Below are 18279 nucleotides of genomic sequence, written 5' to 3'. Positions count from 1 at the left end.
CTCTCCTTCCTTCCCTCCCTCCTCTCTCCTTCCTTCCCTCCCTCCTCTCTCCTTCCTTCCCTCCCTCCTCTCTCCTTCCTTCCCTCCCTCTCTCTCGCCTTCCTTCCCTCCCTCCTCTCTCCTTCCTTCCCTCCCCCTCTCTCTCCTTCCTTCCCTCCCTCCTCTCCCCTTCCTTCCTCCCTCCTCTCCCCTTCCTTCCCTCCCTCCTCTCCCTTCCTTCCCTCCCTCCTCTCTCCTTCCTTCCTCCCTCCTCTCTCCTTCCTTCCTTCCCTCTCTCTCTCTCTCTCCTTCCTTCCTTCCTCTCTCTCTCTCCTTCCTTCCTTCCCTCTCTCTCTCTCCTTCCTTCCCTCTCTCTCTCTCTCTTCCTTCCTCCCTCTCTCTCTCCTTCCTTCCTTCCCTCTCTCTCTCTCTCCTTCCTTCCCTCTCTCTCCTTCCTTCCTTCCCTCTCTCTCCTTCCTTCCTTCCCTCTCCTCCTTCCTTCCTTCCCTCTCTCTCTCTCTCTCTCTCCTTCCTTCCTTCCCTCTCTCTCTCTCCTTTCCTTCCCTCTCTCTCTCTCTTCCTTCCTTCCCTCTCTCTCTCTCCTTCCTTCCTTCCTCTCTCTCTCCTTCCTTCCTTCCCCTCCCCCCCGGTGCTGCAGTCAGTAAGTAGAAAAGGTTTTATTTATTGATTTTTTTAAAAATATTTTTAATTTTTTTTGGATTGATTTATTGATGTATTTATCATTTATTATTGATGATGGCTCTTTATTTGTAAAACTGAAGTGTTTAATGTTTGTAAACTTCCCTTTAAACCCCCCCTCCCCATTCCCTACGCCTAATTTGTAACCTACGCCTGATTTTCTAAAGTGTAGACAAGGTTTTTTCGAACGTACAAAAATCTTCACTTACTCCATTCTAAGTTAGTTTGGAGTAAGTTTTCACTGCCTAAACTTTGAAAACAGGCGTAAGTGGCCGGACACACCCCCTTTGAAAAAAGATTTCTGTTCCAAAGTGAAACAGTTCTCACTGACTAGAACTGGAGCAAACTAAATGCCGAGAATTCAAATTTCTAAGATACTCCATTCGAAACCAGTTGCTCCAAAAAAAACAGGAGCAACTCAGGCCGAAACTTGGCCCCTATATATGGAACGGGAGATCCATGTTCGGAAGTCCCAGCCCTGGAGCTGACATTAGGGCTTCCTTCAGATTACCCTATGCTGCTTCTTGTTCGGGCTCCACTCTACAGTTTCTAAGGATGGTTTTCCCACTTTCACTAGCCACTGCATTGGTTCTGCGATTGCCACGAAGTTAGGTACAAAATTCCTGCAATAGTTAAAGAGCCCCAGTCCCGTACGCACCCCTCTGACTGTTTTTGGTCGGGGCATAATCCTAATGGCCTCCTTCCTGTCATTGGACATGATCCTAGTTCCTTGGGATATTTCGTGTCCCAGGTACTATTCCACAGCTTGTCTGATTTATGCCTTTTTTGGGATTTACTTTGAATCCTGTGTCCTGCAAGACTTCCAGGATCTCTATACGTGCTCCTGTATGCCCCCTATCATCCTCGGATGTTATTAGTAAGATCATCTATGTATTGTAGTATAGTACTCCTATACGGGGTTAAATCCACCTTTTCTATGGCTCGACTCATAGTCCGGTGGAATATAGACGGGCTATTGTGGAACCCTTGTGGGACCCGTGTCCAGGTGTACTGATGGTCGCTGACTGAAGGCTAACTTATCTTGGGACTCTTTTGCCAGGGGTATGGACCAGAATCCATTGGCTATGTCTAATACTGTGAAGATCTTATGCTCTGGTTTTAATCCATTAAATATTGTGGCTGGGCTGGCCACGATGGGATGTTGACAGGGAGTCACCTTATTGAGGGCAGTATAATCAATAGTTAACCGATATGATCCGTCTGGCTTTTGCATGGGCCAGCCAGGGGAATTTGTTATTCCCTCTACCTCTGAGTATACCGCTTTCCAGTAACCCCCTCCACTATCTGTCTCACAGCCTGTGCGGCTTCTGGTTTTATCGGGTAGTTGGGCACTTCCCACATTAGCATGCCTGTCAAAATTACTCTGTTCCCCCAAGGTATTTCTAGATTGTTTTCAAACCTTTTAGTTTTATTTATTTTTTTTTTTAAAGAGATCAGATTTAACATTTTATTTTGAATGTATCTCAGTATTTTGTTGTGCCTTCTCAACCCGTGGTACTTGAAACCTTCACAACAAAATGAACTCTTCACTGTTCCCATCCTAATCTCGGCTCCCCTTTTGTAATATTTGTATTTATTGTTGGATTAAAAAATGTCAAATATGGTAATACTATTTTTTAATCGGACTTCTCATTTATGCTTATAGTGATTCACAGATCACAATGCAAAGTACTTGTTTTATAATTGTGTGCCCAATTTCTGTTTTAGAAGCTGAACATCAAAACCTCTAATCTTTTGCTCTGTAACTTCAATTTTGTGATACAGTATCTCATAAATTACATCTTTTTAAGCTTCAGCTTCTAACGCAGTAGTTGTGTAATTTTATTAAAAAGGCTTCCAAACCCAAGATTTTCCAATACAACCAAAATGTTTATCAAGGAGAATCACCTGAAGTATCTCAATCACAATTCAAATATTGTACTGCCAATCTTTTATTTAAAACTCTTTTTACTGAGCTACAAGCTTTCATGTCAAGGTTTTGCACAAAGGAAAATGGGGGCGTAGTTCCCCGTCCCGCAGCCTCGAGAGAACCAGGCAGGCTTTTTTTTTTTAAAAGGCATTACAATTTCCCTTCTCCGTTCTTTATCTCATTTCTAGGCTAAATTTATTGTCTTTCAACCCAATGTAATCGATGATTATATGTTTTCTTTTGACAAGTAAATGAGCATGTCGAAATTTTTTTAAAAACCAACGGGACCACGCATCTTTTGCTCAACAAACCTATCTTTTGTGAATTTCCTAGCTCCGTAACTTATCATCCAAATAAATCCGCACCTGTGCTTCTAACTTAAAATGTAATTCAATTCTAGGGTCACACTTTCTTAAAACTTCCCACATACAGGACAACACTACAAAAGGTTTAAAAAAAACTTTCACTGTCTGAAAAAGTGGGTGGAGCTAAAACAAACACACAGCTCCACCATTTTTTCCAAACAGGCTTTCAGACACTTGAAAAATTCATTAATTCCCACCTCAAATATTCCGCAGTCAAAAATCACACAAGCACTTTCATTCAAAGACAGACATTCACAAAAGCCTCTTTTCATTCAACAAAGTTTATTAATTGTTTGGCCGGCTCTATTTTTGGATCCATATGTCACTTAAGATAGTCACTATCAGGTTTTTTTATGGTCGTCTGAAAAATATCCTAGTCCCCCCATAAGGGAGCAGTGTCCAGCATATCTTTACACGTCATACTCAGTTTTTGATACGTCTACCCTTATATCACTGTATTCTCAGATACTGACTGTTTTCCCACTTGTATCACCTAACCCCGCTGTCTACAGTCCCACCGACTTCTTATCAATTAAACTGTATTCCAGTCCCTCCAGTCAGCTTCCCCAACCCCTAGAGCCTGCAATCCCATCGACACCCTTATCGATTTATCTATATTCTAGACACTGATGGTTCCTCTACCTGAACTTGGAGGCCATATCCACATCGATGCCTTCTGATAGTGTCTATCGTGACTTCCCAATTCCCCAAAGTCTTTTACACCATAGCAGACCTTTCACAGATTCAAGTACCCCGGGGCAACAGACACGTCTCGTAATGGCTCATGTCAGATTATGAGTGGTAGTTGAAGATACCCACTCGTGATGGATTCGTGTACGTTTGTCTGTAGGCTGCCCCTTGTAACCCTGCTTGCAGCGCCATAATGTTGTGGGGTATTAAAAATATAACACTCACATGAAAGGTCTTTTATAGAGCAAAAGAGTTGTTTATTAAAAACTGATTAATCAAGGGAGATCCGGCCTCATCAGTACCGTTACTGAGTGCTCTCAACATCGATCTCGCAGGACAAGCTGTGTAATTACATTTTTATACAGTTTAGATACAGTCAAAATGGTGGAACTACGCGGGGAAGTGTTCCATTGGTTAATACAGGTTACAACAATTTCATTGGCTGCTACAGTTACATTAATTTTATTGGTTACAATAATTTCTAATGATTCCATTGGTACATTCAGTTCTGACGACTGTTGCTAGGGAATAGCCCCCTACAGGTTATGTGTTACATTTCTGGGAACGTCTTCCCAGGCTAATTCTCAGACTAATGTCCTTGGCAGACATATGGTACCCTCTGCTTAAAAGAGGCATTGTCCCTGTTATCTCCTGTGGCTGGAACATCGTGGCCTCCTCATTATTTCTGTGAGCTGTCTACATAAATCTTGTGGGTGTTCTTATCTCCCAAGAGAATTTCTCTGACCTTTGACCTTAGTGTTTCTGCCTAATTCAACTATTGTACCATGAACGCATTTTAAACCTTACTCTCAGTCTTTTAGTTTTATTTTAATTACAACGATTTACTTTACCCCTAATTAAAGTTGTTCACTCTTACAAGCTACATTTGGAAAATAAAGATTAATTGAACCTGTCGGTTACGGCTTTCATTAAATCGAAATTAATAGAAATCACCAGAAAAAATATCTTCTGGAGTTTACTCAATGGGGTGTGAGTCTCCGCTGAGGGTTTGTTACAGTTTTGTCTCCAAATCCAATACAAACGGCCTGATTTTGGTCAGCTTGAATAGTGAACATACTGCAGGTCTGTCTGCTCACCGATTTTTAAAATAATTTATTAATATTATTTATTGTCCCTCTGCTCCCAATCTCGATGGGATGACAAAATACAATTCAGTTCCCCCAATTTGGACTTTCAATTATTGGAAAAAATCCTGAGGGACAGGATAAATCTTCATTCAGAAAGACACTGGTTAATCAGGGACAGTCCGCATGGATTTGTTAAGGGAAGGTCGTGTCTGACTAACTTGATTGAAGTTTTTAAGGAGGTAACATGGAGGGTTGATGAGGGTGGTGCGTTTGATGCAGTCTATATGGATTTTAGCAAGGCTTTTGATAAGGTCCCACATGGCAGACTGATCACGAAAGTAAAAGCCGATGGGATCCGAGGCAAAGTGGCAAGTTGATCTAAAATAGGCTGAGGCAGGAAGCAAAGGGTAATGGTTGATGGGTGTTTTTGTGACTGGAAGGTTGTTTCCAGTGGGGTTCCACAGGGCTCAGTACTTGGTCCCTTGCTTTTTGTGGTATATAATCAATGATTTAGACTTGAATGTAGGGGATATGATTAAGAGGTTTGCAGATTATATGAAAATTGATTGTGTAGTTGATAAGAAGAAAGCTGCAGACTGCAGGAAGATATCAATGAACTGGTCAGGTGGCAGGACAGTGGCAAATGGAATTCAAGCAGTGTGTGGTAATGCAGTGAGGTAATGGGGAGGTCTAACAAGGCAAGGGAATACACAATAAATGGTCGGACATTGAAGTGTAGAGGAACAGAGGGACCTTGGTGTGCAGGTCCACAAATCCTTGAAGGTAGCAGGACAGATAGAATAATGTGGTTAAGAAGGCATACGGAATACTTGCCGAGGCATAGAATACAAGAGCAGGGAGGTTGTGCTTGAACTGTATAAAACAAGAGTTAGGCCACAGCTCGAGTACTGCGTGCAGTTCTGGTCACCACATTACAGGAACGAGAGGGTACAGAAGAGATATGAGGATGTTGCCTGGACTGGTGAATTTTTAGCTATGAGGAAAATTGGCTAGGCTGGGGTTGTTTTCTTTCGAACAGAGGAGGCTGAGGTGCATAAAATTGAGGGGCCTAGATCGAGTGGCTAGGAGGGACCTATTCACCTTGGCAGATTCATCAATAACCAGGAGGCATAGATTTAAAGTAATTGGTAGAAGGTTTAGAGGGGATTTCAGGAGAATTTTTTCCACACAGGATGGAGGGGGTCTGGAACACTCTGCCTGAAAGGGTGGAAGAGGCAGAAACCCTCATAGCATTTAAAACGTACTTGGATATGCACTTGAAGTGCCATAACCAACAGGACTACGGACCAAGAGCTGGAAAGTGGGATTCGACTGTACAGCTGTTTGTCAGCCAGCACACACACACTGGGTTGAATGGCCTCCTTCTGTGATGTAAATTTCTATGAAAACTAGAATTGTCTGTTCTGAATTTCTATCCTGCATTCAGTGATGGTTTTTCTAAACTCCTTTTACAGGGCTTTAGAAGGGGAGGATTTGCAGATGGGAAACTCAAACGAGACATCGCATCAAGATCTGACCGAGTTACTCCATTCATCTGAATATCATCTGCCTTTGAATGTGGAAGAAGAAATGTTTGTTTGTTCTGTCTGTGGGAAACTATTTCAAACATCAGTGTGACTGGAAAAGCACCGAGACGCACACACCCGAGTGAGAGTGTTCCAGTGCACTGATTGTGGAAAGAGCTTTAACCAGTTACACAGCCTGAAAAAACATCGCACCATTCACAGTGGGGAGAAACCGTACACGTGTTCTGTGTGTGGACGAGGCTTCAACTGATCATCCAACCTGGAGAGACACAGGGACACCCCCACCATGGAGAAACCGTGGGAATGTGGGAAGAGATTCAATTCCCTGTCTGATCTGGAAACTCATCAATGCAGTCACACCGGGGAGAGGCTATTCACCTGCTCAGAGTGTGGGAAGGGATTCACACCGCCATCCCACCTGCTGACACACCAGCGAGTTCACACTGGGGAGAGGCCGTTCACCTGCACTGTATGTGGGGAGGGATTCACACAGTTATCCAACCTCACTTCACACCAACTTGCTCACACTGATGATAGACCCTTTAAATGTTCTGACTGTGAGAAGAGCTTTAAAAGCACAAGGGATCTACTGACACACCAACGCAGTCAGTCTGGGGAGAGACCGTTCACCTGCACCGAGTGTGGGAAGGGATTCACTCACTCATCCAACCTGCTAAAACACCAGCGAGTTCACACTGGGGAGAGGCCATTCACCTGCTCACTGTGTGGGAAGGGATTCACTCAGTCATCCAACCTGCTGACACACCAGCGAATTCACACTGGGGAGAGGCCGTTTACCTGCTCCGTGTGTGGGAAGGGATTCTCATTGTCATCCCACCTGTTGACACACCAGCGAGTTCACACTAGGGAGAGGCCGTTTACCTGCTCACTGTGTGGGAAGAGATTCACTCAGTCATCCCACCTGTTGACACACCAGCGAGTTCACACTGGGGAGAGGCTGTTCACCTGCTCTGAATGTGGGAAGAGATTCACTGATTCGTCCAACCTGCTGAAACACCAGCGAGTTCACACTGGGGAGAGGCCGTTCATCTGCTCCGAATGTGGGAAGGGATTCACTGATTCGTCTAACCTGCTGAAACATCAACATACTCACCGGAGAAAGACTGTTCCCCTGCTCCATATGTGGGAAGAGATTGACTCGGTCATATACCCTGTGGAGACACCAGAGAGTTCACACCGGGCAGAGGCCGTTCACCTGCTCCCTGTGTGGGAAGATTGACCTGTTCATCCCACCTGCTGAGACACCATCAAATTCACATGTGACTGCAGGGGTTGGATTCTGCTGTTAATCACATCCAGGACTGACAGTTGGAGTTTGTTTCTGCTGATGTTAATAACCCTAAAACTGGGCTGGAGTTTAATATTTTGATATGTCAAGTAAATCAACTTTCTTTCAAACACACTGTCGAGCATTTGATGTCTCCAAGATAAGAGGAAACTACCTGATGTCGTATTACAGACTGTTCCATTTTTGGGCCTTTCCTGCTTTCTAACTCTAGATTATTTCAGTTCTCATACCTTCGGTTACTCTCGGGGACATGTTCCAGCTTGTGTGATGAAGTGCTTCCTGTCATCACCACTAAATGGCCTAGCTCTAATTTTAAGGTTATGACCTCTTGTTTTGGACTCTTTCCCCCCCCCCCCCCCGCCCCCCATAGGAAATAGTTTCTTTATCTACCCTATCATCTCTTTTAATCATAAAACGCCTCAATTAGATCACCCTTTAATCTTCTATAGGCAAGGGAATACAAGCCTAGTCTCTACAACCTGCCCTCATAATTTACAAAAGTCATCACTAAGTACAGGGTAGAAATTCTGAACACATCGTTCTAGTTTCTCTGAAACATTCTTTCGTCTCTTGTCCCTAAGCTGCAAGTCCCCCGTCCAACGCGCACTCTCCTCGTCACATCCTCTCTTTGAAATCCAGATTCAATGCACGCTCTGATTTTTCTCCGTTTCACTCCTGCAGGTGCTGCGTGATGTTGGGGTTCGGCTCCAGTCACTGCCCTCAAACAGATACATAATGAGGGGAAATCAATCTCTACCATTTACTCACAGCGACATGGAAAGAGGGAAATGAATGATCTTTTCAACACCTGGTCCACTTGGTACTGAAGTGTCTGAAACTCCACTACCTGTGGAAAGAACTTTAACATCGCACCAGGGAAACAAAATAGTGACAAATGTTAACCTGTTTGGTTGACAAAAGAAATATTGCGTTTGTTTTTAAACCATAAATTGTTTAATGGGTTCACACTGACTTACCTGATTGTCCGACTCAGGTTCCACCCCTCAAGTTCCACGATTGGTTGCAGAACACGCTGCTCCCTGGGCCCTCCGACCTCTCTCCCTGTTGGTTCCCAGGGCAATCAATCACCACTCGCCAACATTACACTGCCAGATGAGGTTCAGGGGCTCAGAGGAAAAAAATAAATGAGGATTTGAAACTGGGTGGCGGTGTGAGCTGTGAGCGGGACGCTCGGAGGCTGCAGGGTGACTTGGACAGGTTAGGTGAGTGGGCAAATGCATAGCAGATGCAGTATAATGTGGATTAATGTGAGGTTATCCACTTTGGGGCAAAAACACGAAGACAGAATATTATCTGAATGGCGGCAGATTAGGAAAGGAAGAGGTGCAACGAGACCTGGGTGTCATGGTTCATCAGTCATTGAAAGTTGGCATGCAGGTACAGCAGGCGGCGAAGAAGGCAAATGGTATGTTGGCCTTCATAGCTAGGGGATTTGAGTATAGGAGCAGGGAGGTCTTACTGCAGTTGTACAAGACCTTGGTGAGGCCTCACCTGGAATAGTGTGTCCAGTTTTGGTCTCCTAATCTGAGGAAGGACATTCTTGCTATTGAAGGAGTGCAGCGAAGATTCACCAGACTGATTGCCGGATGGCGGGACTGACATATGAGGAGAGACTGGATCAAATGGGCCTTTATACACTGGCGTTAACTTAGAAGGATGAGGGGGAATTTCATAGAAACTTATAAGATTCGGACGGAACGGGACTGGACAGGTTAGATGCGGGAAGAATGTTCCCGATGATGGGGAAGTCCAGAACCAGCAGACACCGTCTTAGGATAAGGTGTAGGCCATTTAGGACTGAGATGAGGAGAAACTTCTTCACTCAGAGTTGTTAACCTGTGGAATTCCCTACCGCAGAGAGTTGTTGATGCCAGTTCATTGGATATATTCAAGAGGGAGTTAGATATGGCCCTTATGGCTAAAGGGATCAAGGGGTATGGAGAGAAAGCAGGAAAGGGGTACTGAGTGAATGATGAGCCATGATCTTATTGAATGGTGATGCAGGCTCGAATGGCCTACTCCTGCACCTATTTTCTATGTTTCTATACTGCATCTGCCATGCATTGGCCCACTCACCGAACCTGTCCAAATCACCCTGCAGCCTTTTAGCGTCCTCACAGCTCACACTGCCACCCAGTTTACTGTATCTGCAAACTTGGAGATATTGCACTCAATTCCTTCATATAAATCATTAATGTATATTGTAAATAGCTGGGGTCCCAGCACTGAGCCCTGTGACATTCCACTCATCACTGCCTGCCATTCTGAAAAGGACCCGTTTATCCTGACTCTCTGCTTCCTGAGTGCCAACCAGTTCTCTATCCACGTCAGTACATTACTCCCAATACCATGCACTTTGATTTTGCACACCAATCTCTTGTGTGGGACCTTGTCAAAAGCCTTTTGAAAGTCCAAATACACCACATCCACTCGTTCTCCCTTGTCCACTCTACTAGTTACATCCTCAAAAAATTCCAGAAGATTTTTCAAGCATGATTTCCCTTTCATAAATCTATGCTGACTTGGACCGATCCTGTCACTGGTTTCCAAATGTGCTGCAATTTCATCTTTAATAAGTGATTCCAACATTTTCCCCACTATTGATGTCAGGCTAACCGGTCTATAATTACCCATTTTCTCTCCCTTTTTTAAACAGTGGTGTTACATTAGCTACCCTTCAGTCCATAGGAACTGATCCAGAGTCGATAGACTGTTGGAAAATGATCACCAATGCATCCACTATTTCTAGAGCCACTTATTTAAGTATCAGGCCTCGGGAATTTAGCGGCCTTCAATCCCATCAATATCCCGCTTTATAAGGATATCCTTCAGTTCCTCCTTCTCACTAGACCCTCGGTCCTCTAGTATTTCCGGAAGGTTATTTGTGTCTTCCTTTGTGAAGACAGAACCAGTATTTGTTTAACTGGTCCGCCATTTCTTTGTTCCCCATTATAAATTCACCTGAATCTGTTTGTTTTCACTAATCTTTTTCTCTTCACATCTGTAGCAGCTTTTGCAGTCAGTTTTTATGTTCACAGCAAGCTTCCTCTCGTACTCTATTTTACCCCTCCTAATTAAACCCTTTGTCCTCCTCTGCTGTATTACAAAATTCTCCCAGTCCTCAGGTTTGCTGATTTTTCTGGCCAATTTATATGCCTCTTCCTTGGATTTAACACTATCCTTAGTTTCCCTTGTTAGCCACGGTTGAGCCACCTTCCCCGTTTTATTTTTACTCCAGATAGGGATGTATAATTTTTGAAGGTCATCCATGTGATCTTTAAATGTCTGCTATTGTCTATCCACCATCAACCCTTTAAGTATCACCCGTCAGTCTATTCTAGCCAATTCACGTCTCATACCACCGAAGTTCAGGACCCTAGTCTCTGAATTAACTGTGTCACTCTCCATCTTAAAAAAGAATTCTACCATATTATGGTAACACTTCCCCAAGGGGCCTCGCACAACAAGATTGTTAATTAGTCCTTTGTCATTACACATCAGTCAGCCTAGGATGGCCAACCCTCTAGTTGGTTCCTCGACATATTGGTCTAGAAAACCATCCCTGATACACTCCAGGAAATCCTCCTCCACCGCATTGCTACCAGTTTGGTTAGCCCAGTCAATATGTAGATTAAAGTCGCCCATGATAACTGCTGTACCTTTATTGCATGCATCCCTAATTTCTTGTTTGATGCTGTCACCATCCTCATTACTACTTTTTGGTGGTCTGTACACACCTCCCACGAGTGTTTTCTGCCCTTTGGTATTCTGTAGCTCCACCCATACAAATTCCACATCATCCAAGCTAATGTCCTTCCTTACTATTGCTTTAATTTCCTCTTTAACCAGCAATGCCACCCCACCTCCTTTTCCTTTCTGTCTATCCTTCCTAAATGTTGAATACCCCTGGATGTTGAGTTCCCAGCCTTGGTCACCCTGGAGCCATGTCTCTGTGATGCCAATTACATCATATCCGTTAACTGCTATCTGCGCAGTTAATTCGTCCACCTTATTCCGAATACTCCTGCATTGAGGCACAGAGCCTTCAGGCTTGTCTTTTTAACACCCTTTGCTGTAATGTGGCCCTTTTTGCTTTTTGCCTTGGGTTTCTCTGCCCTCCACTTTTACTTCTTTCTATCTTTTGCTTCTGCCCCCATTCTACTTTCCTCTGTCTCCCTGCATAGGTTCCCATCCCCCTGCCATATTAGTTTAACCCCTCCCCAACAGCACCAGCAAACACTCCCCCTAGGATATTGGTTCCGGTCTTGCCCAGGTGCCAATCGTCCAGTTTGTTCTGGTTCCACCTCCCCCAGAACTGGTTCCAATGTCCCAGGAATTTGAATCCCTCCTTTCTGCACCACTCCTCAAGCCACGTATTCATCTGAGCTATCCTGTGATTCCTACTCTCACTAGCATGTGGCACTGGAAGAATCCTGAGATTACTACTTTGAGGTCCTACTTTTTGATTTAGCTCCTAGCTCCCTAAATTTGTCTTGTAGGACCTCATCCTGTTTTTTTACCTATATCGCTGGTACCTATATGCTCTACGACAACTGGCTGTTTACCCTCCTCTTTCAAAATGTCCTGCACCCGGTCTGAGACATCCTTGACCCTTGCTCCAGGGAGGCAACATACCATCCTGGAGTCTCGGTTGCGGCCACAGAAACGTCCATCTATTCCCCTTACGATTGAATCCCCTATCACTATAGCTCTCGCACTCTTTTTCCTGCCCTCCTGTGCAGCAGAACCACCCATGGTGCCATGGACTTGGCTGCTTCTACCCTCCCCTGATGAGTCATCCGCCTCAACAGTACCCAAAGCGGTGTATCTGCTTTGCATGGGGATGACCACAGGGGACCCCTGCACTACCTTCCTTCCACTGCTCTTCCTGTTGGTCACCCATCCCCTATCTGGCTGTGTAACATTTAATCCCTTCGTCTAAATCATTAATGTACAGTGTAAACAGCTGGGGCCCCAGCACAGAACCTTGCGGTACCCCACTAGTCACCGCCTGCCATTCTGAAAAGTACCCATTTACTCCTACTCTTTGCTTCCTGTCTGACAACCAGTTCTCTATCCATGTCAGCACATTACCCCCAATCCCATGTCAGCACACTACCCCCAATCCCATGTGCTTTAACTTTGCACATTAATCTCCTGTGTGGGACCTTGTCGAAAGCCTTCTGAAAGTCCAAATATACCACATCAACTGGTTCTCCCTTGTCCACTCTACTGGAAACATCCTCTCAAAATTCTAGAAGATTTGTCAAGCGTCATTTCCCTTTCACAAATCCATGCTGACTTGGACCTATCATGTCACCTCTTTCCAAATGCGCTGCTATGACATCCTTAATAATTGATTCCATCATCTTACCCACTACCGATGTCAGGCTGACCAGTCTATAATTCCCTGTTTTCTCTCTCCCTCCTTTTTTAAAAAGTGGGGTTACATTGGCTACCCTTCACTCGATAGGAACTGATCCAGAGTCAATGGAATGTTGGAAAATGACTGTCAATGCATCTGCTATTTCCAAGGCCACCTCCCTAAGTACTCTGGGATGCAGTCCATCAGGCCCTGGGAATTTACTGGCCTTCAATCCCATTAATTTCCCCAACACAATTTCCTGACTAATAAGGATTTCCCTCAGTTCCTCCTCCTTACTAGACCCTCTGACCCCTCTTATATCCGGAAGGTTGTTAATGTTCTCCTTAGTGAATACCGAACCAAAGTACTTGTTTAATTGGTCCGCCATTTCTTTGTTCCCCGTTATGACTTCCACTGATTCTGACTGCAGGGGACCCACGTTTGTCTTTACTAATCTTTTTCTCTTTACATATCTATAGAAACTTTTGTAATCCGTCTTAATGTTCCCTGCAAGCTTCTTCTCGTACTCCATTTTCCCTGCCCTAATCAAACCCTTTGTCCTCCTCTGCTGAGTTCTAAATTTCTCCCAGTCTCTGGGTTCACTGCTATTTCTGGCCAATTTGTATGCCACTTCCTTGGCTTTAATACTATCCCTGATTTCCTTGATAGCCACGGTTGAGCCACCTTCCCTTTTTTATTTTTACGCCAGACAGGAATGTACAATTGTTGTAATTCATCCATGCGGTCTCTAAATGTCTGCCATTGCCCATCCACAGTCAACCCCTTAAGTATCATTCACCAATCTATCCTAGCCAATTCATGCCTCATACCTTCAAAGTTACCCTTCATTAAGTTCTGGACCATGGTCTCTGAATTAACTGTATCATTCTCCATCCTAATGCAGAATTCCACCATATTATGGTCACTCTTCCCCAAGGGGCCTCGCACAATGAGATTGCTAATTAGTCCTCTCTCATTACACAACACCCAGTCTAAGATGGCCTCCCCCCTAGTTGGTTCCTCGACATATTGGTCTAGAAAACCATCCCTTATGCACTCCAGGAAATCCTCCTCCACCGTATTGCTTCCAGTTTGGCTAGCCCAATCTATGTGCATATTAAAGTCACCCATTATAACTGCTGCACCTTTATTGCATGCACCCCTAATTTCCTGTTTGATGCCCTCCCCAACATCACTACTACTGTTTGGAGGTCTGTACACAACTCCCACTAACGTTTTTTGCCCTTTGGTGTTCTGCAGCTCTACCCATATAGATTCCACATCATCCAAGCTAACGTCTTTCCTAACTATTGCATTAATCTCCTCTTTAACCAGCAATGCTACCCCACCTCCTTTTCCTTTTATTCTATCCTTCCTGAATGTTGAATACCCCTGGATGTTGAGTTCCCAGCCCTGATCATCCTGGAGCCACGTCTCCATAATCCCAATCACATCATATTTGTTAACATCTATTTGCACAGTTAATTCATCCATCTTATTGCGGATACTCCTTGCATTAAGACAGAAAGCCTTCAGGCTTGTTTTTTTAACACCCTTTCTCCTTTTAGAATTCTGCTGCACAGTGGCCCTTCCTGTTCCCCGCCCTGAGCCTCTATGCCCCCCACCCCCCCCCCCCTCCCGTCTCCTGCCTCTGCCTCCCTTTTGTCTCCCTCTGTCTCCCTGCATTGGTTCCCATCCCCCTGCCATATTAGTTTAACTCCTCCCCAACAGCACTAGCAAACACTCCCCCTAGGATATTGGTTCCGGTCCTGCCCAGGTGCAGACAGACCGTCCGGTTTGTACTGGTCCCACCTCCCCCAGAACCGGTTCCAATGCCCCAGGAATTTGAATCCCTCCCTGCTGCACCACTGCTCAAGCCACGTATTCATCTGCGCTATCCTGCGATTCCTACTCTGACTAGCACGTGGCACTGGTAGCAATCCCGAGATTACTACTTTTGAGGTCCAACTTTTTAATTTAGCTCCTCGCTCCTTAAATTCGTTTCATCGGACCTCATCCCTTTTTTTACCTATGTCGTTGGTACCAATGTGCACCACAACAACTGGCTGTTCTCCCTCCCATTTCAGAATGTCCTGCACCCGCTCCGAGACATCCTTGACCCTTGCACCAGGGAGGCAACATATCATCCTTGAGTCTCGGTTGCGGCCGCCGAAACGCCTATCTATTCCCATCACAATTGAATCCCCTATCACTATCGCTCTCCCACTCTTTTTCTTGCCCTCCTGTGCAGCAGCGCCAGCCACAGTGCCATGAACTTGTCTGCTACTGCCCTCCCCTGATGAGTCATCCCCCCCAACAGTACTCAAAACGGTGTATCTGTTTTGCAGGGGGATGACCACAGGGGACCCCTGCACTACCTTCCTTGCACTGCTCTTCCTGCTGGTCTTCCATTCCCTATCTGGCTGTGGACCCTTCTCCTGCGGTAAGACCAACTCACTACACGTGATACTCACGTCATTCTCAGCATCGTGGATGCTCCAGAGTGAATCCACACTCCGCTCCAATTCCGTAACACGGACCGTCAGAAGCTCGAGGCGGATACACTTCTCACACACGTAGTCGTCAGGGACACTGGAAGTGTCCCTGAGTTCCCACATGGTACAGGAGGAGCATATCACGTAACCGAGCTCTCCTGCCATGCCTTAACCCTTAGATATCCTTAAATTGGTAATAGAAACATAGAAAATAGGTGCAGGAGTAGGCCATTCGGCCCTTCTAGCCTGCACCGCCATTCAATGAGTTCATGGCTGAACATTCAACTTCAGTACCCCATTCCTGCTTTCTCGCCATACCCCTTGATCCCCCTAGTAGTAAGGACCTCATCTAACTCCTTTTTGAATATATTTAGTGAATTGGCCTCAACAACTTTCTGTGGTAGAGAATTCCACAGGTTCACCACTCTCTGGGTGAAGAAGTTCCTCCGCATCTCGGTCCTAAATGGCTTACCCCTTATCCTTAGACTGTGACCTCTGGTTCTGGACTTCCCCAACATTGGGAACATTCTTCCTGCATCTAACCTGTCTAACCCCGTCAGAATTTTAAATGTTTCTATGAGGTCCCCTCTCATTCTTCTGAACTCCAGTGAATACAAGCCCAGTTGATCCAGTCTTTCTTGATAGGTCAGTCCCGCCATCCCGGGAATCAGTCTGGTGAACCTTCGCTGCACTCCCTCAATAGCAAGAATGTCCTTCCTCAGGTTAGGAGACCAAAACTGTACACAATACTCCAGGTGTGGCCTCACCAATGCCCTGTACAACTGTAGCAACACCTCCCTGCCCCTGTACTCAAATCCCCTTGCTATGAAGGCCAACATGCCATTTGCTTTCTTAACCGCCTGCTGCACCTGCATGCCAACCTTCAATGACTGATGTACCATGACACCCAGGTCTCTTTGCACCTCCCCTTTTCCTAATCTGTCACCATTCAGATAATAGTCTGTCTCTCTGTTTTTACCACCAAAGTGGATAACCTCACATTTATCCACATTATACTTCATCTGCCATGCATTTGCCCACTCACCTAACCTATCCAAGTCGCTCTGCAGCCTCACAGCATCCTCCTCGCAGCTCACACTGCCACCCAACTTAGTGTCATCCACAAATTTGGAGATACTACATTTAATCCCCTCATCTAAATCATTAATGTACAGTGTAAACAGCTGGGGCCCCAGCACAGAACCTTGCGGTACCCCACTAGTCACTGCCTGCCATTCTGAAAAGTCCCCATTTACTCCTACTCTTTGCTTCCTGTCTGACAACCAGTTCTCAATCCATGTCAGCACACTACCCCCAATCCCATGTGCTCTAACTTTGCACATCAATCTCTTGTGTGGGACCTTGTCGAACGCCTTCTGAAAGTCCAAATATACCACATCAACTGGTTCTCCCTTGTCCACTTTACTGGAAACATCCTCAAAAAATTCCAGAAGATTTGTCAAACATGATTTCCCTTTCACAAATCCATGCTGACTTGGACCTATCATGTCACCTCTTTCCAAATGCACTGCTATGACATCCTTAATAATTGATTCCATCATTTTACCCACTACCGATGTCAGGCTGACCGGTCTATAATTCCCTGTTTTCTCTCTCCCTCCTTTTTTAAAAAGTGGGGTTACATTGGCTACCCTCCACTCCATAGGAACTGATCCAGAGTCAATGGAATGTTGGAAAATGACTGTCAACGCATCCACTATTTCCAAGGCCACCTCCTTAAGTACTCTGGGATGCAGTCCATCAGGCCCTGGGGATTTATCGGCCTTCAATCCCATCAATTTCCCCAACACAATTTCCCGGCTAATAAGGATTTCCCTCAGTTCCTCGTCCTTACTAGACCCCCCGACCCCTTTTATAACCGGAAGGTTGTTCGTGTCCTCCTTCGTGAATACCGAACCAAAGTACTTGTTCAATTGGTCCGCCATTTCTTTGTTCCCCGTTATGACTTCCCCTGATTCTGACTGCAGCGGACCTACGTTTGTCTTTACTAACATTTTTCTCTTTACATATCTATAGAAACTTTTGCAATCCGTCTTAATGTTCCCTGCAAGCTGCTTCTCATACTCCATTTTCCCTGCCCTAATCAAACCCTTTGTCCTCCTCTGCTGAGTTCTAAATTTCTCCCAGTCCCCAGGTTCGCTGCTATTTCTGGCCAATTTGTATGCCACTTCCTTGGCTTTAATACTATCCCTGATTTTCCTTGATAGCCACGGTTGAGCCACCTTACCTTTTTTATTTTTATGCCAGACAGGAATGTACAATTGTTGTAGTTCATCCATGCGGTCTCTAAATGTCTGCCATTGCCCATCCACAGTCAACCCCTTAAGTATCATTCGCCAATCCATCCCAGCCAATTCACGCCTCATACCTTCAAAGTTACCTTTCTTTAAGTTCTGGACAATATTACAGTTCACTTACTGATATAAAAATAAAAGCTACTCACGAATCACCAGCCAATCACTTACCCCATTGGCAGTGACGTCACCTTTTGATTCCTTTCTACTTCTATTTTGCTTTCTCTCCCGCTGTAGCTGCACAAGCTGGGCCTTTTATAGGCCGCTCCGACACTGACTCTCGAGCTCCCGCTGGGCCTTTTATAGGCCGCTCCGACACTGCTCCCACCTCTCACCAATTGCCGCTGGTACTCGAGCTCCCGCTGGGCCTTTTATAGGCCGCTCCGACACTGCTCCCACCTCTCACCAATTGCCGCTGGTACTCGAGCTCCCGCTGGGCCTTTTATAGGCCGCTCCGACACTGCTCCCGCCTCTCC

At 45.3% G+C, this 18279-nt stretch overlaps 1 pseudogene; it reads left to right on the top strand.

Moving 5' to 3' along the window:
• Positions 1–5282: 5282 nt before the first annotated feature.
• The window catches only part of LOC139274126 (zinc finger protein 585A-like), a 104828-nt pseudogene continuing 91831 nt past the window's right edge, over positions 5283–18279 (top strand).

The sequence above is a fragment of the Pristiophorus japonicus genome, chromosome 9 (assembly GCF_044704955.1).
Source record: "Pristiophorus japonicus isolate sPriJap1 chromosome 9, sPriJap1.hap1, whole genome shotgun sequence".
Classification (NCBI taxonomy): Eukaryota; Metazoa; Chordata; class Chondrichthyes; family Pristiophoridae; genus Pristiophorus; species Pristiophorus japonicus.
The sequence above is the reverse complement of the archived record's forward strand: the minus strand, read 5'-3'. Positions and strand labels throughout refer to the sequence as shown.